Here is a 27513-nt window from a genome sequence, read left to right on the forward strand (position 1 = left end):
TCTGGACACTGCATATTCTCCACCTTGGAAATACCTCTCTGACCATGAATGTGGCTGCAGATTATGCATCAGCATTCACACAAGGACCAACCTAAATCCATTGGGAAAGTGGGCATACACCAATGATTATGTACCTATAAGTACTGCACCTGTTCACCAGGTTGATAAAGTCAACATGCATTTCTTTGAAGGGTCCTGATGGGTGGGACAATGTTGCCCATAAAATCTTCCTGGTGTAAGCTGGGTGGTACATGTGGCAAATAGTGCAGTTGGCCACAGACCTATCCACTTGTTCTGAAAGGTCTGGTATGAACCAATCCACACTGATGTCAGCAACAATGTGCTGCTTAGATGCATGTTGAGGGTGACATTTCGCAATTTCAGGGGAATCACTACGATCCCGGTTTTGTTTTGTCTCAATGCCATGTCTGTGGTGATAATGTGCATCCTCTTTTCACCCATAGTGTGTTCTACTCTGCTGGTGCTTTCCCCTGTATCTCTACCATCTGAACCATGGTTACTGAACTGTATCACTCTGGTAACTGAAGAGAAACATTCTAAATAAAACTCCAGCCCCCCTCAACCCAGGCACACTAACCCAAAGAACAGCAGGAAGAATAATGAGTGCACTCATAATTTAGCACCAGGCCCCAGTGCACCCATGGGTGACAAATATGCTGAAAGACACCCATTTAACCAACACTGCAACATAAAAGTAACACAAACCTTGCCCGGAGTGGATGAAGAGTTTCTGGGTGCTATCAGAGACACTTTAAATGACATTATTGGCTAAAAGCGCTAAGAAGACATGCTACATTAGCCTCAATGCAGCAATACCGCCATGCAGAATGCACAAAAGACAACAATTCCTGTTTAAAGGCTTGCAGATGCTCACATGAATTAATCTAACAGCACTGTAACTCATCAATTCATGCATTATCAAATGGCACAGTGTGAAGCCATGCCCGGCATCAGGAAAATTACGGCCAAATACCCTTGTCTCACTGGCGATGGGACGGCACAGAGACTCAGCTCACCCAAGGTCGTCTCTAACCAGATAAACTCTGTTTTGTAACAAGATTAAATTACTTTGTTCTGAACAACAGTGAACAGAGCGCAGACAGCTCCAATAATTCTCATTAAATACAGCTAATTCAACCCAGAGTGTGGAGGCAATACACTTGATTCAGTGGCTTTTCTATGAGAACAAAAAGGCAAGATCAGGCAGTGGTGATTATGACGCACAACAGATAGTTACTTTTTTGAGCCGGGAGCAGAGTTGTCTTAGTCTTGGAGACCTCAGCTCTGGCCAATCACCACTCGAGAGCCCATATGCGAAAAGCCTTGCTCAGCTAAAACTGATGGGAACACATTCACAATGCAACAGGTTTAGAATTAGCTCACTGGGAGAACAGCCAAGCCAGTCCTCTGACAACGGAGGACCAATCATCCGCATTTCTATAAGGGAACTATATGGTACCAACCACTCACCAGCCAATCTCAGGATGAGTTATGTTTCTGTGAGCTGGCCCAATTTTGTGATGTCATCCTGCAGCGTGTTACAAAGCTGGCTTGCAAGCCAGTCCCTCTGAGATGGTGCCTGGATTTTCTCTTTGAACGGATCTGTGTGTTTTTTTTTGCTGCCCAGAAATAAACCACCATTTTTGGAACATGCTGCTTGCTTTGACTCTGCTACCTTCCTTTGGGCAAAATGGGAGGGGTTGGGGACTCCCATACCCTCGGGCCCCCAAAAGCCCTGGTGGGGAGGGGTCCAATTTCTCCCCAACATAACTGTTCCTGTTGTACTGCTATGACAGGCATGCTACTTTCAATTTGAAATGGCATACAGGCATCCTCTTTGGTTGCTGCATCTGCAGCTGTGTTTCCATATAAAGCAGTGCCTTTTCTTTGGTGTTTGCTGCACACTTCACAATGGCTACATGAAGAGGACATTTGAATGCATCTTTTAATCTAGCTAATATTCCTGCATGCTGAACTGGTGATGCATCTGATCTTCTGTAACCTCTTTTTATCCACCATGATAGAGCCTATTGGACTGTGGATGTTATATAAACTGAGTCTGGATATACGGTAATGGAATCATCACATGACGCTTCAAAACACTTCTATGAGTGCAATGAGTTCATCTGCATGTGCAGATATGTATGAAGGTAATCTTTTTTGTATCTTTTTTGCATCACTGTGTGGTGTTTTTCTTTCTGATTTCTTTCATATCTCATCTCTGAACATTATCCTAGTTTATCGTGGATAACCACTCTGCATAAAGCACTTCTCCTGTTTTGAGTGCATACTCACTCACCCTGTTCTTCTCTTCTGGCTCTCCGTCATACACTGCACAATTATTTACCTGATCTTGTGATTCAACAGATTTTGCTTCAAATTATGCTGGGTTTACAATGTAGCATCTTACTATGTTGATGGCTGAGTTAACCAATATGGTCCAATATGGTCTTGTCTCCAGATGTTCCCCTGTGTGGTAAGGATAGACTGGTTACTTTCTAATATGGTGAAAACTGCATGTTCAACCTACAATGTTATTGCGCATCCCAATGTGGTAGTGGCAGATTTCTGAATTGAACATGCATGACTGAATCCAAGAGCCCTAGGAGTCTGTGTTTCTGAGATAAGTTCTCTGTGAGGACTGCTGCCATTACTTGTCCATTTGAGAGTTAAGAAAATGGGTCTGTTTGTTGTAATCTGGTGTTGCTAACACTGGGCCATTGCAAATGGCTGCTTCTAGGTCCTGGAAACATTATCTCATTTTGTCTGTCCATTGAAGGAGTTCTTTCTTTTTCTGGCCATTATTGAGTGCAGTAAGAGCCTGATGTATGTGGAATTATCAAAAATCCATGTTGTGCAATAATTACATGGCCCTAATGATTGCTGCATTATTTTTACTGTTTTGGGCTGTGTTGTGTTTCTGACTGTGGTTGTTCTGTCTGTGTCATGCTTCTCCCTACCAAGGATAGTAACTGCCCTAAGTGCACTATTTCATTTTATCAGTACTGTCATTTCTCTTTGTCCACTTTGTCTGCAAGGAGTTGTAGGGGTTTGATAGTTTCCTTTCTACACTGCTCTTCTACATACTAGTAGATCATCACCATATTACAGTACTGTGCTTGGTATATTTTAGGTGTCGCTTCGTTGATGTAGTACCATAGCTATACGAACCAGGCTTGCCACGACTCAGCACCATGCGTCACTGAGTGCAGATCAGCTTGTTGGTATGAGCTTTTGCCTTTCCATCAACGGTGGTAAATAACCACCACACCCAAGACTCACGATGAGTGCTAGTAGTAGGGACTTCCACTACCTCAGCCTCTTCATCCTCTTCATCGCTCTCCTCTGCATCCTCATGCCTGTTCCCCTCTCCAGGCCCTTGGGGACGTGGTGGTGGTGGAGGGGGTGGGGGTGCTGATGCCAAGGCAGTAGCAGCAGAAGCAATTTGGGATGCCATCTGGAAGGTTAATTACCAGGAACCAGGAACCAAGAACAGCAACCTGCACAATTGTCCTGTTGTAAATCTTGGACGTCCAAAGCAGAATGAGGATCAGCTCAGGTGTGTGGCCTTTTATAGGGGTGCTGGGGTGTGCTTCACGGACACCCGCGCCCTCCCTGAATACTTCGAACACCAAGAAAGGGCTCAAAAAGTTCCAAAAAGTATGTAGATCAGCAGGGACATTGTCTGGGACATGTGCAATGGTGAACATTTACTGTAAAATACCTTGGATTGCTAAAAAAAAAAAACACTTTTTAAATGTTCTGGGCCCGGACAGTGTCCGCAAATAAGGACACACGCTCAGCATGGGTGAGGTCACATGATGACATCGCGGACACGTTCGCGAATGGGACGGCTGTCCGCAGGACATCAAATGTGCGGGGACAGTTGTGCGCATGCACGCGGGTGTTCTACGGACAGTGTTTGGGTCCCCAAACTAATTAAAAGTGTGATACAAATGCGATTAACAGTTGCAGACAGGCGCGATGTTCATAGGACCCAAGCGTGTGATGCGCAAGTGCGCGGGTTGTCTACGAACAGTGTTGAAGTCCCCGAATAAAATAAACGTCTGTCAAAACTTTGTGGACAGGTGGACGGGATGTCATGACCCATAGAACTTGCCCCTTCTGGACCTCCTGGTCCTTATCGCGCCGGGGCTTGTATTCTTTGTTACTCCCAACATGGCCGCAACAAGCGACTTGCCTCACGCCAGCTTTCACGTCGCACACGGCACGTCCTATAAATTGGCCACGCCCCCGCGGCCCCGCGCGTCTCAACACTATCATTAGGTAGTGACTTGACGTGTTTGTGCTGTTCGGCGAATCTTCTATCCAAGATCCTGGTTTCCTTCCTCCTTCCTTCTCCCTTTCCCTCTATTCGACTCCTGGAATCCCCATTCTTAGCGACCGCTACCTACTTTCCTGAACATCCTGGAACAGCGGCCTTCCCGGAACTCTGAACGCGCTCTGCAGCCGGACGAGACTCGAGCGAGTCTATACAAGACCCGATCCGTCCACAAGAGGAATCCTCCCGCGGAATAATGCAAGAAGCGGTCCCAGGTGCGACGGGGGAAGATTTACGACACTGGATATGTGTTCTATGGATATATTAATTCTGGTTGCGGACATTACGGACAGGCGGGTGTTCTTAGGACACCCCCATTTTGGGTGATTGCGGAAAGGCGGACATCTTGTGTGTTCTAAGGACACCTCCAGTTTAATTACGAACAGTACGAACAGGTATATTGTCCTTAGGAAACCCCCATTTGGGTTAATTGCAGACAAGCAGACATCTTGTGTGTTCTAAGGACACTGCCATTTTAATTACGAACAGTACGAACAGGAATATTGTCCTTAGGACACCCCCATTTTGGTTAATTACAGACAGGCGGACATCTTGTGTGTTCTAAGGACACCTCCATTTGAATTACGGACAGTATGGACAGGTATAGTGTCCTTAGGACACCCCCATTTTGATTAATTGCAGACATAACGGAAACCCGCGATGTCTGCGGATACCGTAACTGCCTTTTAAAAAAAAAAAGAAGACACAGGCATATATTAAGAACATACTTAAAATGTTATTATTGTACAACACTATAAAAATTATGAAAAAAAGGGGAAAGGAGAAACTGAAACAAATACAGGGGAATCAGGGGTTTGGACATGATGTATGGGAGGGGAGGAAGGGATGGAAGTCTCATCGTAACATTTGTCTTGCTATGGAGGGTTTGGGAATAGTTGACTGGGACATGGAGAGGGGAACAGCTACATGTGGGACAGTGATATTTATTTTTTTCTTTTATGTGGCCCGCTACAAAGTGTCTTAAAATAATGTCATTTTTCATTAACATATCCATTTGTTGTTCCATTCATTTCAGAGGATCTTCTAATGTCTCTCTTGGTATATAATACTTATTGTCTGTTAAGAAAATATGTTAACTACACATAAAGTAATGGTTATTAATTGGCTTATATAGAGAAATGTGTCTACCATTAGTATCACTGTCTTGACTCATTTCATCTCGTGGGAAATTTTTGTCCAGCCATTCCAAAGTACTGGACATTTCTGTGTAAAAAAAAATAATATATATATTAGTTTTAGTATACCTAATGCAGAAGATTTATAAATATATTAAATAAATATAGTGTACATACTAGTTTCTTACACACGTTTGGTGTTACTGCTGTGTAGGAATGCTCTTGCCTTTTGCTGCACAGTTTCTGTGAGGTCATATATATATATATATATATATATATATTTTTTTTGGTATATTCCATTATATTTGAAATGCTATTTCATGGGATGGTTGGTGTCTTACATATACAGTTTCATTTCTTATTTATTATTAAATGTAATGTATTTATCTGGTGCTTTTTGAACATGTTTGGTGTTTTTATTGTATGATACAATAATGTAAGATAACCCCTGAGTTTTTGGATAGTGTTTATGGTGATAGCGTCCGGTCCGCGGACATCAAAATCACTAGCGGGGGCAGGGGTTTCAGTATTTTCTATGTTGTATGTGTGTAAGATAAGAGAGTCTTAGTAAACATTTATCACATTTACATTATCTATATCTATATTCAGTGAGAAAACTTTGTTAATGGGGTATTATGGTTAGGTTGAGCTACCAAAAGCCTATGAAATTCAGTGAAAAAAACTTTGTTAAAGGGACGTTATGGTTTCAAGTAAAACCGAAAACCCCCTGAAATTCACCACTTGCACCACCACCATGCACTGCTAAGACTAACACCCAGGACATCAGAGATGACATCACAAATGACATGATGACATCACTGATGACATCACATGTCTGGCTCCCTCTTTTTTCCTTTACTGAAATATCTAGGCCAGTAACAGTCAGGAACTAAAAATTCATATACTCATAATTTATATACAAGTACTATATGTTTAGAGTTATACTTCAAATATCTTCTTACAGTAATTCACGTGGAGTTCACTCACAGCATATGAAACATATACATAGGGGAAAACATACATTTGGAAAACAGCAATGCTTTGTGTGTATAAAGATAATCAGTAAGGTTATCAACACTTTCTCATGGTTCTGTCTTTTTTATTACTTTACTTTCCTGGATATGCTCATATTTGTACACATTGAATACACAGTACTCTCCTTGGGGTCTAGTCACATATATGATAGTTACACATAGCGAAGTAGTAGCTTTGAAGCAGAGCGATCATTTCTGTGTATAAAGTTAATCAGTTGGGGTATGAAGATTGGCTGGTAATACTGTTGTTTACTTAATTTTCCCTGTGCATGCTCATATTTGTATGTGTTGTTGTTATTTGTGTTTTATTTCGAATAATGCAATTATGTAGTAATTGGGTTTTATACGCTAGTTATTAAATGTTGCACAGTAGACAAAACTGTAATAAAAAAACATTTATCATTTTACTATTCAACATGGTAAGATTAATAATATTGTACGTCCATCATGTATGTTGCCTTTTTTAATTACTTTACTTTCCTGGATATGCTCATATTTGTATACATTGAATACACACTACTCTCCTTAGGGTCCAGTCACATTATGTGATAGTTATACATGGCGAAGTAGTAGCTTTGAAGCAGAGCGATCATTTCTGTGTATAAAGTTAATCAGTTGGGGTATGAAGATTGGCTGGTAATACTGTTGTTTACTTAATTTTCCCTGTGTATGCTCATATTTGTATGTGTTGTTGTTATTTGTGTTTTGTTTCGAATAATGCAATTATGTAGTAAGTGGGTTTTATATGCTAGTTATTAAATGCTGCACAGTAGACAAAACTGTAATAAAAAAGCATTTATCATTTTACTATTCAACATGGTAAGATTAATAATTATTGTACGTCCATCATGTATGTTGCACACAATGCCTATGTTTCTACATGAGTAGCTTTGTATACTGGAAAGAACCTGATAATAGAATGGTATTTGTTTCAATGCCTTACTTAATGCATTACGTACCTCAGGATATTTTTTCCAATAATCCTTCACACTTTTTTATCAACATTACTATAAGAATCCCCTGTACAGACTTTTCATGAAAAGTAAATGCACATGTGATGTCATCAGTGATGTCGTCAATTAGATTTGTGATGTCATCTTTGGTGCCCTGGTTGTTAGTCTTAGCAATGCACGGTGGTGGTACAAGTTATGGTAGCTTAGCTTACCATAACTGGTGAATTTCAGGGGTTTTCTGTTTTACTTGGAACCATAATGTCACTTTAACAAAGTTTTTTTCACTGAATTTCATGGGTTTTTAGTAGCGCAACTTAACCATAACATCCCTTTAACAAAGTTTTTTTCAATGAATATATGTATATTCAGTAAAAAAACTTTGTTAAAGGGACGTTATGGTTAAGTTGCGCTACTAAAAACCTATGAAATTCAGTGAAAAAACGTTGTTAAAGGGACGTTATGGTTCAAAGTAAAACCGAAAAACCCCTGAAATTCGGCAGTTATGGTAAGATAAGCAACCATAACTCGCGCCGCCACCGTGCACTGCTAACACTAACACCCAGGACATCAAAGATGACATCACAAATGTCCTTGATGACATCACTGATGACATCACGTGGCTGGCTCTCCCTTTTTTCCTTTCCTGACATATCTAGGCCACATGATTTTCCTCAGTAACAGTCAGGAACTAAAAATTGTAAATTACTATATTCGTAGACTTATCCTTCAAGTATGTTCTTAGAATAATTCCCTTATGGTCCAGTCATATCATATGAAACATATACATAGGAGAAGTCACAACCTTGAAAGACAGCAATCCTTTTTGTGCATTAAAATTATCAGTAGATTTAACAGCACTTTCTGATACTTTTGATGTTTTTTTATTACTGTACTTTCCCTGTATATGCTCATATTTTTATATGTTGTACTCACACTATTTTCCTTAGGGTCCAGACACATCATGTGATATATATAGATAGGGTAAGTAACAGCTTTGAAACAGAGCAATCATTTCTCTGCATAAAGGTAATCAGTTAGGTTATGAACACGTTCTGCTACTATTGCTGTTTCTTTTTCCTACTTCAATTCCCTTGTATATATTCATATTTGTATGTGGTGTTGTCTCTTTGTGATTTGTGTATAATAATGCAATTATGTAGTAAGTGGGTTTTATTACCTACTTATCACAAGTTTCACTGTACGCAAAACTCTAATGTGAAAACAGTTATCATTTCAATATTCAACATGGCAAGCTTATGAATATTGCACCTCCATCATGTATGCTGCACACAATGCCTATGTTTCTACATGAGTACCTTAGTATACCGGATTGAAGTTAATAATAGAATGCTATTTATATCAATGCATACCTTAATGCACTGATTAGCACTTGATATTTATTCCAATAATCTTTGACACTTTTTTTATTAACATTACACTAAGAATCCCTTGTACAGACTTTTCATGAAAGGTAAATGCACATGTGATGTCATCAGTGATGTCATCAATGACATTTGTGATATCATCTTTGATGTCCTGGGTGTTAGTGTTAGCAGTGCACGGTGGCGGCGCGAGTTATGGTTGCTTATTTTACCATAACTGCCGAATTTCAGGGGTTTTTCGGTTTTACTTTGAAGCATAACGTCCCTTTAACAACGTTTTTTCACTGAATTTCATAGGTTTTTAGTAGCGCAACTTAACCATAACGTCCCTTTAACAAAGTTTTTTACTGAATTTCATAGGTTTTTAGTAGCGCAATTTAACCATAACGTCCCTTTAACAAAGTTTTTTTTACAGAATTTCATAGTTTTTTAGTAGCACAACTTAACAATAATAACTTTGACTTTATGTACATATAATATGGAACATACTGAACCCTTTCTACTGAATTTGACGGTCCGCAGACATGTTTGGACAACAGTACCACCACCTAAAAACTTTGGGGAGGTATATGTAATAGTTATATCATAACATAGGAACATTTAACAAATTCACAAAGCAGCACACATACAAAGTATATGTACTAATACTTAAACAATTTTACCCATATATGTAACACACTAACCATTCATGTAAATACAATATGTTTTAAAATGGAATATACCAAAAGAAGATAAAGTGGCTTCCACCATAATTACCTCACAGACGCTCCACAACCAACAGCAAGACCAGACGTATACACTACTGATTACATATTTCACCAGACATAGTAAGTGCACTTCTTTTTATTCATATATTTATAAACTTTCTATATTAGAAAAAAAAACATATTACTTTTTTGTTTTCTCACAGAAATGTATAGTACTCTCGACTGGCTAGAGGAGCATTTCCCACGAGAGGAAATGTTAGAAAATAGTCCATATAATGGTACACACTTTACTATATAAACCAATTAATAAATATTATTTTGTATACATTTAACATATACATTTTTTTTATTACAGACCACACAAAAATTCCAAGCATCTCACAACAACAATCAGAGGATATCACTCTACAGCAGATTAATCAAAAAATGGACGACCTTATGCAAAATTTTATGGATTTGAAAAACTTTGTGGAAAATTATGTGAAACCCCCAACAGCACACCATTGTCCAACCTGCACTTGTCCCCCCCACCCTATCCCACGCAGTTAACCCCAATCCCTGTCTATGGACCAAAGCGTTTCGATGAGATTTCCTTACCTTCTTCACCTGATCCCAGTCATCTAGAAATCCCTAATTCTCCTGTTTTTGTTTCCGTTTCTGCCCCACCTTCCCAGTCATAATTGTATATATATATGAAATAAAGTTACTTTTCTTATATTGTGTTGTAATTACTTTCATTTCCTTGTGATAAAACCAATTTAGGTGTCCACGGACACCGCGGTTGTTCGGAAATGTTCGGAAAGAAACGAAAATGTAACTCTCCTGAGGACAATACATCTGTCCGTAATGTTCTCATGCAAGTTGAAAATGTTCTAAGAACACTCGTAGTGTCCTGAAATGTTCCTAAATAAACGAAAATGGAGGTGTCCTTAAGAACACTATGCCTATTCGTAGTGTTCGATAGCAAGCTGAAACTGTTCTAAGAACACTCGTGGTGTCCTGAATTGTTCGTAAATAAACGAAAATGGAGGTGTGCTTGAAACGCTATGTCTGTCCGTATTGTTAGCAAATAAATTAAACTGTGCTAAGAACAAACGGCTGTCGTAAACTGTTCGTTTTACATGTGACGCACTTTTAATTAGTTCAGGACCTGAACACTGTCCGCAGAACATCAACACGCATGCGCAAAACAATGTCCGTACATTGGGTGTCCTGCGGACGACCGCTACCTTAGCGAACATGCTCACAAAACAATCATGTGACCGCGCCCACGCTCATCTCGTGCTCTAAATGCAGACACTGTTCGTGTCCCCGACCAGTTTAAAAGTACATTTCCAAGTAATCCACAATATTTCTCATTAAAATATCACCATACCACAAATCCCACATACTAATCCTAACTTTCCACATAGGTTTTGTGACTTTTTGAACCTTTTTTGATGTTCGATCTGTCTTGCGGACGGCGCACATGTCCGTGACCCGCGCACAAGCACCCCGATATAAGACCACGCCCTAGAGCACATTCTCATTGTGTTTCTGACTATTCCACAGAGCACACTGCATTTTGCTGCATACTTTGCAGATTTCGAGATTTCCATCTCCAAGCCTATGACATCCATGGCTCGACTATTACCACATATGCTACATCTGCCTCAGCACCACCCCCACCCCCTCCACCACCACCATTTCCCCAAGGGCCTGAAGAGCGGAACAGGAGTGAGGATACAGAGGAGGAAGAAGAGGATGACGAGAATGAGGTAGAGGAAATCCCTACTACCCGCCATCGCTGTGAATCTTGGGTGTGGCGGTTGTTTACCGTTCATGGAAACGGTCCTAAGTCTCATGCGGACCGTGTCACCTGTAATGAGTGCAAAATGGTACTCAGTCACGGGAAGCATGGTTTGTATAGCTTTGGGACCATTACCATGAAGCGACACCTGCGCTCATTCCACACTGGGGCCATTCGCACGGTTGTACCTTGCGAGAAGCGTAGTAGGTTGATTGCCTCTACTTCATCCTGATCCTGTGGGACAGCGTCTTCCTCAAGCTGCCTCACAGGCCATACAGAATTCTGATGACCCTTACCTTTCGAGGGTCACAGTTGTATGTGTGTACTGTGACACAGTACTCTGCAGGGGGGAGCGACTTCGGAGTGCTTTTGAGACGATCGACTCAGAGCACCAGAAGACCTGCTCACTACCCAAATAAAACCCACTCTACCTCTTCCTCTCTCAGCTTGCCCTTTCTTATCCTTTTGGTTGGTGTCCCCCTCCCTTTAACCTCCTTTCCCTCCTCTCCTAGTGTGTCGTGTATACAAAAGAACAAAAAAAAATACAAAATAACAAAAATAAAAAAAAAAAGGTTCTTTTCAGAGCCGCCTTTCACAGTTAAAAAATAGAAGTGAAGATACATAAAGCATAGCCATTTCCATTTCGTGAAAGTCAGCGGACGGTCCGCGAACAGAAAAACAATTGCATTGCTACCCTATTGAAACCAATGCATTTTTCTCTAACAGGAAGTGGTGGCTCTGAAAAGAGCCTTTGGGAGGTGTTTGAATGTAAAACATTTTAACTACGTAAGACGTACTTCAAAACGAATGCTGTATTTCTAAAAAAGGTCGCAATGCATTTTGTACATTTCTCAGAAAAATCTGATTGCCAGCATAAGTAAGATGGACTCCATCTTTGCGAAAAATGTATGTACTACGAAACAAAATATTTTCATTGTTAAAAGAGGACATGCCAAAATCTCTTAGGAAGGCACAAATAGCCTTATTAACATTACGCCTTGCTTTCTCCATTTGTGGACCACATGAGAAAGGACAAAGCCACACTTGTCTCTGCGCAATCCATGAAAAAATTATTTTACAGTTTGGAAACATGTCCATTATCTTCTGAAGTACTTCTTTCATTGCAAATTGCAAAGAAATTCCAGACACATGTCCTAAACTGTTCCCTCCACAATGAATTACAATTATGTCTGGAAGTTCCTCTATCTTCAAAGTTGCACAGAGAGGTAGCAAGTCCAACCACTTCATTCCACGCACTCCATGCCAGTGCACTTCCACATGTGGGAATCCAAGATCTATAGATACTCCACAGCTTTCTGCATGCACCTTCAACCAATGAATCCACGAGTCTCCCAAAATCCATACAATCTGTGTTTTGAAACACTCAGCCATAGCTATCTGTTCTTCTCTCTGCAAAAACAATATCTGAGAAAACCTCTCCTAGCACAACACACTCACTAAACTTTACTGACCAATCCCTTGCTTCATCCAATCTCATTTCCATACCTCCACTCCCCAAATTTCCCGGATGTAATACGCGGTGTCCTAGAACTACCGCCATATCCGAGAACGTATCGCAACATGTACAGCCCTTCTACCATTTCGATTTCACTCTCTGTGCCATTCCCTCATTGGATGTAGCTAAGCAATCACATGAACATCCACCAATCAAATCCAATAACTCTACATGTAACTGCATCACCATAGAGCAGCACTACAAATGTACGGTGTATCTCTCGGAGTACAAGTCTCATACCATTGACAACCACGATCTACGAGAAATACTATACAAATCTCCAATATTTCTACTTGCAGCTTGGTCCATATCCATATACATGAAAAGAAAGTACAAGTATGCATATTTTCTACACAGTACATGAACACATTTTCTAACCGACTTTTACCTTCTATAATCTGAAAAATGAATGGATGATCATTGTTTCATTGTCCTAAAATGACCTGTCACTTATAAAACTTTATATCGTTTAATTTCTTCATACACACACACATGCAAATACTATTAAACTAACAATTTTGAAATAAAATATATACACGACATATAATCACACAAAATAACATACACACTCTATGATCAAATCTCAAACAATAATATTTGTACAAACACATAATTGGTTTTAATTTTTTTTCGTTTATATAAGTACTTACATACATTTATATAGGACAAGCAGACTATGACATTCACTCACTGTTACGTGCAAAAGCAGGCTATGACACATAGCTCTCAACTCACATGCTTTTGGCGAGTGTCGCCTTGTAAAGGACTGACTCACCCGCCAAGCCTCCTGCACGCCCATTCATTCCAATGGGCGTCTCACCCGCCAAAAACAAAATCAGGTGATTTCACCCACCATTGCGACACACATGTTTGAGAGCTATGATGACAATGACTCACTATTACGTGGAAAAGCTTAGTTACAAGAACAGTGGTATACGTTGGTAGATTATGAATTCCACAAACCATAGTAAAGATATTTTCTTTCCTACTCTTAGTCATAATATAGTTTTAATGGTGTTGAGGAAGGCGCTGAGCTTTTCAATTTAAAAAAATCTATGTCTAAAATGAAAACAGTGCTATATAGCAACCAAATTACTAATTTCTTTCTTTTACAATTGCAGTAAAGCCCATTCTCCTGAATAGAAGCAGCCAATTTTGATTTACAAAAAACAACTAAGAAGCAAACTACTCATTTTTGAAAAAAAAGTAAGTAGATTGTTACCATAATATTTGATTTATAACTCACACACACTGTACGATGCATTCATGGTATTTCTGTCCCTAAAAATAGAGATTCTGCACCATTCTGACCAAAAATCCCCCCGTTTTAAACAGTGATCTCCTGTCAGAATGGCCCTCAAATTCCTATTTTACGGCACACAAATTACCCAACTCAGCCGCTAGAATGTAGATGTTGTAAAACAAACAACTGTTTTAATTATATAGCTTTTCCTATATTATTTACTCTTCTCCACACCACCGGCTTACTTTTTTCTGTCATCTGAACCCCAGTTTAGTAACATATTAATTGAAGAATACCCATCCCTAGTAGTTCAACTTCCCAATTCACAATCACACACCATTACATACATCTTTATCATCTTACTCAAACAATCATGCACACAACACACATGCATTGCAGAAAACCCCAACCCATACCTTCTGTAATTTTTTCAACAAAGAATGCCCACCAAAAAGCAACTCTGTAGAAAGGGACGGAGAAGTAGAGCAAATGAAAAGAAAAGTCTCCAACATAAACACCCATCTATAGCAGAATTTGTAAAAAACGTTGAAACACAACAGCTAATACAGTCATGTTGTGAAACAGAAGAAGTTTCTAGTGCAAAAACTTTGCCTCCTCTATCACAAAGTAAAACGACCCAAAAAACTATTCAGAGAAAATCAAAGATCACTACAAATAAAACATCTTCTATAAATCTTGATATAGTACAAAGTAAGCATACCAAGAAAAATATATTAGCCAAAATGTTCCGTCACAAAGTCCTTCAAAATCTGATAAAAAAAGGAGAGAAACCAGGTTCAACACTTCAAACCTATTCTAGCAAAGTAATCTTAGAAGCGTTGATAGACAGTGCAATTCTTGGCAAAAGAAACTTATTTATTGTTGTGTTAAACAGAATTAAACCACTAACAAAACTAATAACTAAATTTCAAAAAAGACTTCTCAATAAACGAAATGTGAACAGCAATAACTTCTTAAATATCTGTGGAGGTGAATAGAGTCACACTACAAGCACAGAAACATACTTTAATGAAGAAGCGTACAAACAAAAGCAAACAAATACAATTGCCATACATAGCAGTGGTCGAGGTTATGAAAAAGTTAATAATACCATAATGGAACAAGAAGTACTCCTTACAAAAATATGCCCTGAAAACTTAGATTTACCCCTCCATTCGACTGAATCAGAACATCTAATTTACACATGGCCATGCACGTCAATCTGTAACATTCCCAAAAAAATGTTCAAATCTGTACGCCTATTCCTCAATCAATATGTGAAAAGCAAAGACAAAATCAAAATTAAAATACTGCAAAGTATGGATGCTTGTCCAGTACGCAAGCACACAGGACTGCAAGGACATTCATTGGCCTGCATATCAGGAGCTACTTGCAAAACAACCTTCCATTATATCAAAAGGATATCAACACATCATGCAAGTATAAGAAATCTAGTTTATAAACTGTATTATGCAAAAAGTCCTGCTTTAGCCATAGCCAATTTAAATAACATTCTTCTACATGGTACACCAAAAGACCTACTAGAAGAAATCGAGTTTATACAGAAAAAATATTTTGGAAATGAAACCCACTTACAAGATGAATTAGCTGCCAACCAACTCCGTAACAAATCTGCACATGGCAACCTTTCACTACACACATACAAAAAAGAAATACTAAAATTTCAAAGCACTTCAGCTGAAGTACCAAACCACGTGTGTGTATGTTGCCGCAGAACGTGTTATAAAAGTAACACAAAAACTATAGACATTTCATACAAAATAGAAGACAATGAAGATTCTAAGGGGCCAATTCATAGAATTCGGCGCACAAGTGGCGCACGCGGCTGGCGCACAGTGTGCGCGTGCGGTAGTCTGCGCCAGCCGCGTGCGCCGAAACACATTCAGGCGCACAGCGTATTCATGGATTCCAACATCCACAACCAGCCGTGGCGCAGAGTGGCGCAGCGACCCTGCAGCAGCGTCAGTTACGCCCCCAAGAACGCCCCTTGCGCAGGGAAAAGCCATCAAAATCCCCAATCCAGCGCAAAGGGCAGCAGCAAACGCAGAGCGGGGAGCGTGTATTTCAGGGGTGTGCGGGTGTCCCCACACGCGATAGGCCTGGGTACGTGTATTACAGGGGTGCGCGAGAAAATCTACACGCGATTGGCCTGGGTACGTGGATTTCAGGGGTGCGCGAGAAATTCTACACGCGATTGGCCTGGGTACGTGTATTACAGGGGTGCGCAAGAAAATCTACACGCGATTGGGCTGGGTACGTGGATTTCAGGGGTGCGCGAGAAATTCTACACGCGATTGGCCTGGGTACGTGTATTACAGGGGTGCGCAAGAAAATCTACACGCGATTGGGCTGGGTACGTGGATTTCAGGGGTGCGCGAGAAATTCTACACGCGATTGGCCTGGGTACGTGGATTTCAGGGGTGCGCGAGAAAATCTACACGCGATTGGGCTGGGTACGTGGATTTCAGGGGTGCGCGAGAAATTCTACACGCGATTGGGCTGGGTACGTGGATTTCAGGGGTGCGCGAGAAATTCTACACGCGATTGGCCTGGGTACGTGGATTTCAGGGGTGCGCGAGAAAATCTACACGCGATTGGCCTGGGTACGTGGATTTCAGGGGTGCGCGAGAAATTCTACACGCGATTGGCCTGGGTACGTGGATTTCAGGGGTGCGCGAGAAAATCTACACGCGATTGGGCTGGGTACGTGGATTTCAGGGGTGCGCGAGAAAATCTACACGCGATTGGGCTGGGTACGTGGATTTCAGGGGTGCGCGAGAAATCCTACACGCGATTGGGCCTGTGCGAGTGGGGCAGTGTATTACGTAGGTGTGCGGGAAGTTGAAGAGGTGAATTGCCAGTGTGGGTCCTCCCAGGTCTCCCCTCTACCCCCTCCACGACCTCTGCAGGCAGCCCACACCACAGGGGACTACCCTGCACCCCTGGTCATGTCCCGCAGGCAGCCCATCCACCCTGGGCATGCCCCCCAGCCAAGCCACATGTCCCCTTGCACCCCCACCCCCCAGCACCGTGGGGCACCTGCCAGCAGGCCCCCAACCATGTCCCACTCATGTCCCCTTGCACCCCCACCCCTCCAGTCACCAGGGGCAGCCTCCACCAGGCCCCCACCCATGTCTCCCACCACCCCCACCCCTCCAGTCACCAGAGGCAGCCTCCACAAGGCCCCCACCCATGTCTCCCACCACCCCCACCCCCCAGCACTGTGGGGCACTTGCCAGCAGGCCCCCAACCATGTCTCCCAGCACCCCCACCCCCAGTCACCAGGGGCAGCCTCCACCAGGCCCCCACCCATGTCTCCCACCACCCCCACTCCTCCAGTCACCAGGGGCAGCCTCCACCAGGCCCCCAACCATGTCTCCCACCACCCCCACCCCCAGCAGGCCCCCACTCATGTCCCCTTGCACCCCCACCCCCCAGCACTGTGGGGCACCTGCCAGCAGGCCCCCAACCATGTCCCCTTGCACCCCCACCCCCCAGCACTGTGGGGCACCTGCCAGCAGGCCCCCAACCATGTCCCCTTGCACCCCCACCCCCCAGCAGGCCCCCACTCATGTCCCCCTGCACCCCCACCCCCCAGCACTGTGGGGCACCTGCCAGCAGGCCCCCACTCATGTCCCACTCATGTCCCCTTGCACCCCCACCCCCCAGCACTGTGGGGCACCTGCCAGCAGGCCCCCACTCATGTCCCCCTGCACCCCCACCCCCCAGCACTGTGGGGCACCTGCCAGCAGGCCCCCAACCATGTCCCACTCATGTCCCCTTGCACCCCCACCCCCCAGTAGGCCCTCACTCATGTACCCTTGCACCCCCACCCCCCAGCACTGTGGGGCACCTGCCAGCAGGCCCCCAACCATGTCCCACTCATGTCCCCTTGCACCCCCACCCCCCAGCAGGCCCCCACTCATGTCCCCCTGCACCCCCACCCCCCAGCACTGTGGGGCACCTGCCAGCAGGCCCCCAACCATGTCCCCTTGCACCCCCACCCACCAGCACTGTGGGGCACCTGCCAGCAGGCCCCCAACCATGTCCCCTTGCACCCCCACCCCCCAGCACTGTGGGGCACCTGCCAGCAGGCCCCCAACCATGTCCCCTTGCACCCCCACCCCCCAGCAGGCCCCCACTCATGTCCCCCTGCACCCCCACCCCCCAGCACTGTGGGGCACCTGCCAGCAGGCCCCCACTCATGTCCCACTCATGTCCCCTTGCACCCCCACCCCCCAGCACTGTGGGGCACCTGCCAGCAGGCCCCCACTCATGTCCCCCTGCACCCCCACCCCCCAGCACTGTGGGGCACCTGCCAGCAGGCCCCCAACCATGTCCCACTCATGTCCCCTTGCACCCCCACCACCCAGAAGGCCCCCACTCATGTCCCCTTGCACCCCCACCCCCCTGCAGGCCCCCACTCATGCCCCCCTGCACCCCCACCCCCCAGCACTGTGGGGCACCTGCCAGCAGGCCCCCAACCATGTCCCCTTGCACCCCCACCCCCCAGCAGGCCCCCACTCATGTCCCCCTGCACCCCCACCCCCCAGCACTGTGGGGCACCTGCCAGCAGGCCCCCAACCATGTCCCCTTGCACCCCCACCCCCCAGCAGGCCCCCACTCATGTCCCCCTGCACCCCCACCCCCCAGCACTGTGGGGCACCTGCCAGCAGGCCCCCAACCATGTCCCACTCATGTCCCCTTGCACCTCCACCCCCCTGCAGACCCCCACTCATGTCCCCCTGCACCCCCACCCCCCAGCACTGTGGGGCACCTGCCAGCAGGCCCCCAACCATGTCCCACTCATGTCCCCTTGCACCCCCACCCCCCAGCAGGCCCCCACTCATGTCCCCTTGCACCCCCACCCCCCAGCACTGTGGGGCACCTGCCAGCAGGCCCCCAACCATGTCCCCTTGCACCCCCACCCCCCAGCAGGCCCCCACTCATGTCCCCCTGCACCCCCACCCCCCAGCACTGTGGGGCACCTGCCAGCAGGCCCCCAACCATGTCCCACTCATGTCCCCTTGCACCCCCACCCCCCTGCAGGCCCCCACTCATGTCCCCCTGCCCCCAGGTCCTGACGAACCGCAATCATGGCAGTAATGGGCAGCATACCCAGCACAAACACCCAGCCAAGGATTGCATCCACCCACATAGTAGATGCAATTACATGATACAACCCCAATGGCAAGTATGTAAATGAACACATGTCCCTCACACACACATACACAATGGGTGCAAGTGAATGTCAAAACCCATATCATGACATGCATGAAACCAATGAGAAAATACCACAAATGTAAGTAATAAATATATGTATTAAAGATGAAAATGAAGTAAAGAAATAAAACACACAACAATGGGGATGACAAAACAAATGGTCCATGTCCGAGAACTAATAGAAAAAATCAAAAAACAAAGGAATCCAAAAACTAATGTAGTCCAAAGCAAAATAATGGGGGGAAAAATAAGGAAAAACCATTGCCTCATGGTGAACACAAATATAAATCCAACAAATGTTTTCCAAACATCAAACTATGTACAAGAATATCCCAGGGTCCATGCGCCCAACACCATAAATTAAACCTACTACTAATAACTAATAATAAAAATATATACAGAAAAGTGGCCATTGTCCGAGCGGTCCAAAAAAAACTTAAAAAATAAAGGAAACCTAACACTAACTAACTAAAGAACTATATACAATGGCAGCGGGCAAGTCCTGCGGCTCACTCTGTGATGTTGCCGGCCAGGGCATCCTCGAACTCCATGTCGATGTCCCGGAGGCGGGACTCTGTCCTGGCCCCGAGGTCTCGCAGGGACAACCCCGTGTCCACCTCAAACTCCCTGCGAGCTTCCTCGAGGCACTCAGCCCGCCTCAACGCCCGACGCATGGAGAACTCCGCCCTGACCATGGTGAGCCGCTCCTCTTCCGCCCGCTGCCGCTCCGCACCTATCCGCTGGACCAACTGCTCCCACACGGAAGACACTGCCATCCCAGGGTTCTCCTGCCCTCCGGCCGATGCCTGCCCCTCTGATCTTGATGGCCCCGAGCCATGATGCCTCCCACGTCGAGCCTGCTGCTGCCTCCGACGCCACTGCCTCTGCCAGCACGACGGCATCCAGGCTGATGGAATCCACCGATGCCGTTGTGCACCGGCCCTGCCAGATGATGCCGGCACATCCTCCATCTGCAGGGGGACAGTTGCTGGTGTGTCCACCCCTGCTGGACCTTCGACTCCCGACTGTGGCAGGGATGGGGTCCCCACCGAGCTGGCTGCGTTGGTCGGGGCAGGTCCACAGGGGGCCCTGGTGGCATCTGGGCCGGAAGACGGCATGGAGCACGACTGGCGCATAGCCACCACAGAGGAGGAGAGGGTCGCCAGAAGGCCACACACATGTAGGAAACCCCCGACCATGGCGGCTCCCAAATGGTTCACGTACGCACGGTGCTCTTCGTGATGATGTGCATGCTCCTCCCGGGAAGCATGCACCTCATCACGAATGCCAGTCGTGCGCAACGTGAAACCAATCAGGACCCTCTCCACACGGCCAGGGGTCCCCTCGTCCGCAGGTAGAGGAGTGTCAGATGACATGGACATCTCCCCTACCTGCGGACGGGCCTGGGATGGGGCATCCCTGCTGGTGCATGGTGGTGCAGTCACAGTGTCAGGGACAGTGACATGCACAGGCACCTCCACGGTGACCTGTGCTGCCTCCTGCCCCTGGCCCTGGACTGCACCACTTGCACCAGCGGGGATGCCCCCACCAGGCCCCATGTGTGGCTCAGTAGCGGCCTCCTCCCCCTCTGTGGAAACCACCAACCTGGATGTCTCCACGCCGTCTTCCGCCGGTGCAAGCCCCTGTGGGGGCTCACCCACCCCTTCCGCTGCAGCCGTGGTGGCATCCCCGCCGCTCTGCTCCACAGCGCCTTCTCCGCCCTCTTCTTCACTTGCCACTGTGTAGAGGGAGACATAGAACACAAGCATCAGGGTACTGTACAATGGTCCCCTAGACAGGAAGCAACAGCAGATGAGTGGCACTGTCATACATCACTTCCATCATGTCCCTCCACAACACATGGGTCAGTGCAGGCAAAACACATACAGTAACAGGCATGGCGCATGCCATGGACATTGGCATACATGACCAAGGGACTCATGATTCATACAATGTTGGTTTTAAACTCACATGCATCATGGGTCTTGCCATCACATGCACACACCTCACCGTAGTTCCATCCATCTGGCCTCGTACACCACAGACGCAGTGGATACAAGGATGACTAGGCTGCATCAGTGAATCTGAACATTGTCACAGACATGTGTCATGCATCCATGGCAGTTACAAGTCACAGACACGCAGGTCAGACACACACACATGGACACCATACATGTACATGGGACCAGCACCCATCCCTCACCCCCACCCATGTCCAGGAACAGAGACTGCCATGCTTCCATGTGTCCATTCCGCACAGAGCCCCCCATGTTGCAATAGAACACATGCACCAACCATGTGGTTCACACATCACTGTACTCACATGCCTGACCATGATGTCCCTGCACACACACATACGTACATGGCCTATGTCACACATACAGGCAGGTATCAGACAACCAGCACACTGCAACATGCCCTGTCTCACACAGTAATGCTTGGCCACTTACCGGCCAACTCCAGATGGGTCTGCCTCCGAAGGATCTGGGCGTGGAGCGCTGGGTCTACGCGTTCCAGGACCCTCATCTGGATGTCACTCAGGCGTGCCCGGCCCCCCTCCGCGAGGCGCCGGGCCTTATTGAGGGTCCTGGACCTCAAGTCCTCCCAGCGCTTCTTGATGTGCTTGATGTCGCGGGTTGCCACCCCCTCCGCGTTGATGGCAACCACTACATCGTCCCAGATCCTCTCCCGTCCTTCCTTGTTGGCGCGTGGTCTTCCGAAGAGGGCATCATAATGCCCCAGGACATGCTCCACCAGGACACCAACTTCCTTCTCACTGAAGCTGGTGGCCCTCTGCCTCTCTGGCTGGGGGTCGCCACTGGTCTCAGATGGTGCTTGCCCCGACATGGCGACCCCCGAGGCAGGCGTGGGTGGGCAACTGGGTCCTGGGGCTGGGCTGTGGAGCGATGGTATCCCAGTCGGGAGTCTACTGTTCCAGCAGGGGTCGACACAGCAACTGGACCCCTGCAGATGGCTGATGTGCAGGCACCAAATGGCAGGGCACGGTGGCAGCAGGCAGGCAGGCAGGCAGCAGCAGATGGCACGTGGGAGGCTGCTCGGGGCACTGGGGGGCAGTGATTCGGCCTTCTGGGCAGGAGCGTGGTCTTCCGTGTGTATTCGCGTGGCCAGCTTGATACTGAGTGATTTGGCACGTGAAAAATCTGCACGTCAGCGTGTAATTCGAGGAAAGGCCCTTAGCGCGTAAGCGCGTCTGCACGCATACGCATTTTCATTGGACCAAAGGCCCTCAGCGCGTGAGCGCGTCTGTGACGTGTCGTGCGAGGGTGTATCCCTCATTGCACGTGATGACAGAACACACGTGGATTTCAACCAATCGCGTGTGAAAGTTCACGCCACCCCGGAACACACGTACCCAGGCTAATCGCGTGTGGAACTACCCGCGCACCCGGAAACACACGTACCCAGGCTAATCGCGTGTGGAACTACCCGCGCACCCGGAAACACACGTACCCAGGCTAATCGCGTGTGGAACTACCCGCGCACCCGGAAACACACGTACCCAGGCCAATCGCGTGTGGAACTACCCGCGCACCCGGAAACACACGTACCCAGGCCAATCGCGTGTACGCTCGCTCCCCTCCGATCACACGCGATGACACCCGAATACGGGAAACACGTGCACGGCAAAAGACGTGCACAGGCGTCAACGAGTCCGCCCACACGGAGGCGTCCCGCGGACAGCATAAAAGTGCGCGCAAACAACAAACGCGTATATACAGCGACGATGAATGCCCCATTTGTTGCTGCACTGATCGTGGGACACCGCAGGAGGAGAATAGCCAGGGCACGCATTTCTGCACCACGGACAAGCCTTTTTGGGATGCCTGACGACCAGGTCTACGGCAGGTATAGGTTTCCACCCCATATCATCCTAGACCTGGTCAGGGAGTGGGAAGATGACCTCACATCCCCCACCCTTTGCTCCCAAGCATTGAGCCCCTTGGAGAAGCTGCTCAATGTCTTGCATTTTTTGGCCACTGGGTCGTTTCAGCGGACCACTGCCATAGTGGGGGGGGTCTCACAGGCCACGCAGTCACGCTGCCTACATCAGGTACTGGCAATCATGACAGCGCGCCCCTCAGTCCGCAGGCACATATACATGCCCAGAACACCCGCAGAAAGGCAGGCCGTTGTCCTGGATTTTTTCAGGGTGGCACACTTCCCCAAAGTGCTCGGTGCCATAGATTGCACCCATGTGGCCCTACGTCCACCTAGGGCCACTGAGCACATCTACCGAAACCGCAAGCACTGGCATTCCATCAATGTACAGGTGGTATGCGATGCAAAGGGAATCATCACCTCTGTCTATGCAAACTACCCTGGCTCCACCCATGACAGTTTCATATACAGAATGTCCGCCCTGAGCCGGGCCCTGGAAGCTGGGCAGCATGGCGACACATGGCTCCTAGGTCAGTACAAATGCCCTTGCACATGCATGCAAGTCACACACAGACAAATATCCCAACCCTAATAATCTCAATTATTATCACCTCCCCAGGGGACAGTGCCTACCCTCTGAGCAACCACATGATGACGCCAATCCAGAACCCCACCACACCACCCCAGGTAAGATACAACGCCGCCCATATTGCAACCAGGGGCATAGTGGAGCGCACATTCGGAGTGCTCAAGTCACGTTTCCACTCCCTTGACCGCTCTGGTGGGCAACTACTCTATGCACCACCAGTAGTGTGCAGGATCATTGAGGCAGCATGTGTCCTGCACAATGTTGCAACACGGCAGGGCGTCCCGGTGGATATGGTGGTGCCCCCACATCCCCAACCACAGGCACAGGCGCTGCCCATGGGAGGGGACAGGGCACGTGGCGAGGAAGCCCGGACCCAGCTTGTGGCCACATTTTTCACCTAAACTCCCACCCCTGCGGAGTGCACACAGGCCTGGCACATACCAGGTGACAATCGATGATGACAAATTGACAGTCAACTGTCACAACCCTACCACCCTGAGATAGTTGCCATGGAAGTGCCACATCGTCTGCATCCCTAGCTACTTAAACACAAGCTATCCTGTGCAACCAAAATGCACACATATGACATGTGACATGACATGGGCCATACACAAGTATTCCAAGGCGCAATGAGGCAGGGGGGGGGAACAAGGGAACACAGAGAACGGTACTACTAGGCCAGGTGTCATTGAGATTGTGCAAGTGCAGGGGTAGGGGGAAGGGAAAAGTGCAAGGGGAAGGGTGGGGGGGAGTCCAGTACAGGGGAAGTAGGCCAAAAAAATAATACATAGGTCGCCTGGTGGCAACTGCAAAGGTAAGTGCAGACAAGTGCTGGGAAGGGAGGGCTGTAGGGATAGAGAGACAGTACTGCAGTGCAGGGGTTGCCAGGTTGGCAGTGCAAGTAGACAGTGGCTGGGCCAGGGACCGAGGTTGGTGAGAGTGTCCCAGTAGCAGCTCCTGTGCAGTTCCAGTGAAGAATTCTGCAAGGGAGAGGCAGAGAGTAAGCAGAAGCAAAGAGGAAGGTCTTGAGGTGCTTCCAGAACTGGAGATGGTTCCCCTCAAGTTCAAGTCAGGCAGGAAGTCTGTTCCAGGGGGAGGGCCCTGCTGCGGAGAGAAACCTACCCCCAGCTAGTTGCTCTGAGAAGCGGATGACCTGGACATGCAAGGTGTGCATCACACACACCTGCAAAACAGGCCATGGCCATCACTGTCATGTCAGTCAAACCCTCCCAAACATCAACATGACATGGCAAGCAATACCCATACACTGACGCAGTAACAATAAGGTACACATTGCCATGTCCTAAATGTACAGTGGCATCGGACAATGATGCCTGACCCGGAATCAGATGAAATGACAGACCAACAAAATGTCCCACACAAAATAAGTCGTTTCCAAATGCATTGCAACAGTCGTAGACGTAACATCACAATGAATGCCTGTCTATATGCACATTATGCATTGCAAAATCAACACTGCAGCTCATGTGTGCAGTGTCCCACTCCTGCATCATACTGCTCAGTGCACAGCACAGTGAACAGCCATTGCGTGTGATGCACACCCTGAGCATCACATCTAAGTGACAGACTACATCAAACATCAAATTAGGCATGTACTGGAACCATAATCGGTCACAGAACATGTGCTGCCGGGACACAGTGGGCACCAGAAGGCAAACAGTGTACACGTGGATATGCAAGGGTGGGAGTACATGGAGTGCATCCGAGTGCAAGTGTGTGGTTCTGCAGGGACATGCACTCCACATATGCATGTGCACTCAAGTGACCATCAGTGTTCCCTACACATCACATGTGAACATCCACCATGTGTACACCCCAGCATGTCAAACCACAACTATCCCCTCGCACCTGAAAGGAAAACACAACACATGAACAGGCATTGATCAGCAGAACACAACATGTACATAGGACAACAACATTACAATGTCAGAGTTCCCATCACACTGCAGGGCAATGCAACTATCAACAACAACCCCCCCTCCTGCGCAAATGACCATGACCCACTGAACAACTGCACCTGGGTCATGGAGCCTCCAACCCTCATTTCCACCTGGCCACAGGATCACCTTTACCCTTCGTGTCCATCTCCCACCTTGTGTGTAAAAAGATGCCTGAACCCTCAGAATCCACACTCATTTCCAAAATCACAAAATCCAAGGCATGAAAACGAACCCAAACACCCTCCAGTAGATGACTTGACGTAGCAGTACCTCACAAATGCCAAGTACTACCACAATGATGCAACAACCAAGGTAGCACAGCAGAACAATGTCACGACAGGATGTGAGACATGTGTGGTACATTACATAGGATGATGCACCATGAATGGATGTGTACTGTCACAGGTCCCCTGTACAGGCGCGCGAGTCTCATGAAACAACCACCCACACCATGTCCCGGGTGCCTGCAAGGTCAAACTCACACAGGCCCCTGAGATCATGGTGGGGAATGAGGTTCAGGGATATGCAGTCGGGACAGGTGTAGACACACTGGATGACTGGAATGAGTGGCAGGTGAGGGGAGGAGGAATGACACATGAAACTAGGGAATGCACGAAAATGTACAACCTGCATGAACACATACACAATCCAAACAAACTTGGACATCATTGTCATAGCCTTCTGTAGTCCAGGCTCAGGAGTGGTACGAACCAACCACCCCCTCTAGGGTTTTGGCGCCTGCAAGTTCGGGGCTTACACAGGCATCCGCAACCCCAGTGGGGAAAGAGGGTCAGGGAACGTTGCTTGGATAGGCACGGGAAGCAGGAACACCGGGTAGAGGGTACAGGTTTCATAATTGCATAGGATCACGGGTGATTAGGGAAAAAAACATACCAAATAGGACCACACATACATCCGTGCATCAGTACACTCCCCAGCAAGCCTATGCAGGGCAGTTTGTAAGGAAAACAACAAGACACTTAGCTCTGGTTTTGAGTGCTGGCCTCCTGCCTGGGCACTCTCAGGGCCGGTTACAGGAGCACTGCAATGCTGCAAAGAGAGACACAGTCAACAACCTGTATGTGCCAATTACACGAAAACACAACACAAAACATGCCCCATAGCAACAAACTACTCTACAAACAGACAATCAGTGCTCGATGCTTCGTACCCATATATAACATCACCCCTGTGACAGGTCATACACAGTCAATGCAGTAAGTCAGGCGCTGGTGGGTGCGTGGCAAATGGAACACCAATGTGTCACAATTCACACAACATGCAATGTTCCCTGGGTAAGCAGACAGACCCATATGTCAAGCCATGACTACAGAGCAAGTTGCGTACCACCATGACCAAAACAAAGTTGGCAGTGCATTTATCATGAAGTACGTGGAATAGACATGCACTGCACCCAAGTATGTCCCTTGCTGTATGTCCCTGTGAGCTGCCCCTTTCCATGTCTCGGAAGGCTACATGGTTGATACAAGTGCCTCAATCAACCTTGGTGTACCGCAGGGTATGTGCCACTGCCCCTGCATGTGTCCCAGACAACCCTACTATCAACAGCCATCAGTCCACAAACACATCTGAGCTGCATTGTGTGCTTCAACACCAATATTCGTCTAAGCTCACCCTCAGTGCTGTGACTAAGCCTGCATGTGCAACTCGCCTGGTGCAAGCTTTGCTGTGTCGT

At 46.9% G+C, this 27513-nt stretch overlaps 1 long non-coding RNA gene across 1 annotated transcript in view; it reads left to right on the forward strand.

Annotated features, from left to right (window-relative positions):
• LOC138526789 (uncharacterized) overlaps positions 1 to 27513 on the forward strand; it is a 498216-nt gene that overhangs the window by 312438 nt on the left and 158265 nt on the right. Inside the window, exon 2 of the long non-coding RNA XR_011283731.1 lies at positions 2046 to 2171. This is a non-coding gene — a long non-coding RNA (uncharacterized lncRNA). The remainder of the gene's footprint in view (positions 1 to 2045; positions 2172 to 27513) is intronic.

This window comes from Ambystoma mexicanum, chromosome 14 (genome assembly GCF_040938575.1).
Source record: "Ambystoma mexicanum isolate Mex_15411 chromosome 14, UKY_AmexF1_1, whole genome shotgun sequence".
NCBI classification, from domain to species: domain Eukaryota; kingdom Metazoa; phylum Chordata; class Amphibia; order Caudata; family Ambystomatidae; genus Ambystoma; species Ambystoma mexicanum.